This window comes from Euprymna scolopes, chromosome 4, assembly GCF_053919585.1.
Source record: "Euprymna scolopes isolate OS-2025 chromosome 4, ASM5391958v1, whole genome shotgun sequence".
Taxonomy (NCBI): domain Eukaryota; kingdom Metazoa; phylum Mollusca; class Cephalopoda; order Sepiida; family Sepiolidae; genus Euprymna; species Euprymna scolopes.
Window position 1 is genome coordinate 164,022,223 of NC_136485.1, and position 1,529 is coordinate 164,023,751.

At 45.1% G+C, this 1,529-nt stretch overlaps 1 pseudogene; it reads right to left on the bottom strand.

The window, feature by feature from the left end:
• Window positions 1-1,058: 1,058 nt before the first annotated feature.
• LOC145275150 (U2 spliceosomal RNA) lies at window positions 1,059-1,203 on the bottom strand (annotated as a pseudogene).
• Window positions 1,204-1,529: the final 326 nt, after the last annotated feature.

A 1,529-nucleotide genomic window follows, 5' to 3' on the forward strand; every position in this document is an offset into this window, starting at 1 on the left:
GGGGTTGCCCCCACATCTGGTCTTTGCTAGTCATAGCTAGTCATAGCTTGCAGTATCTGCCGGAACAGATTGTATTTATTTGCTCCCCCACCGAGCAAATTAGGCACAAGGCCGATTTTTAATGTGAGGAGTGAAGGGAGGGGGAAGGGAAAAAGGGGACCAGCTCCCGAGAGGTGGAAATGGGAGCTGGTTAATGGTCAGGCACGTGGGGTTGCCCCCACATCTGGTCTTTGCTAGTCATAGCTAGTCATAGCTAGTCATAGCTTGCAGTATCTGCCGGAACAGATGGTATTTATTTGCTCCCCCACCAAGCAAATTAGGCACAAGGCCAATTTTTAATGTGAGGAGTGAAGGGAGGGGGAAGGGAAAAAGGGGACCAGCTCCCGAGAGGTGGGAAATGGGAGCTGGTTAAAGGTCAGGCATGTGGGGTTGCCCCCACATCTGGTCTTTGCTAGTAATAGCTAGTTCTAGCTAGTCATAGCTTGCAGTATCTGCCGGAACAGATGGTATTTATTTGCTCCCCCACCGAGCAAATTAGGCACAAGGCCGATTTTTAATGTGAGGAGTGAAGGGAGGGGGAAGGGAAAAAGGGGACCAGCTCCCAAGAGGTGGGAAATGGGAGCTGGTTAAAGGTCAGACATGTGGGGTTGCCCCCACATCTAGTCTTTGCTAGTCATAGCTAGTCATAGCTAGTCATAGCTTGCAGTATCTGCCGGAACAGATGGTGTTTATTTGCTCCCCCACTGAGCAAATTAGGCACAAGGCCGTTTTTAATGTGAGGTAAAAACCAGCTCCCCTTAAAGTAGGCAAAAAGGGGTCACTCTGGTTACCAAAAATAATAATTGTCCCAGTATAGAGGGTTTTTATTTAAATGCTGCCCACATCAGCATTATGTGGCACAAGGCCGGAAAGTGGGAACCCCGCAGGCTCCCCTAAAGGAGGGGCACTCCTGCAATTTTAAAAATTGCCTGAGTAACCCCGTCGGCATTCCCCGGTCGGGGCGCCTCAGGCAGCAAGCAATAAACTTGCCCCACCGGAAAGCCCGGTGGCAAGGCCTGGGAGGGTGGACCTCCTAGGTATTACCCAGGCGGTTCCCAGTATAGAGGGTTTCCCCTCCATTGACTGGTACAAATTATCTTAAGTGCAGTATCTGTCGGAACAGATACTACACTTTGATCTTGGCCCGGAGGCCAAGAAATATATATATATATATATACATATATATATATATATATATATAAATATATATATATATATATAATAGTGGTAAGTTATAAAAATATACATGGCAATTAAGCTCTCTCAATATGTCTCAAGTTATATATATATATATATAGAGAGAGAGAGAGAAGGAGAGAGCGAAAGAGAGAGATGTATGTCTGTGTGTGTATGTGTGTATAATATTGTAATATATAAGTTTAAATCAAAAGGCAAGCGAGTGTGTATCTAATAAATCTCGTTCTTGTAGCTATATAAAGTGCAGCCGCCAACTGCGCAGTTTAAAATTCCGACTTTTAATCTTATATTAT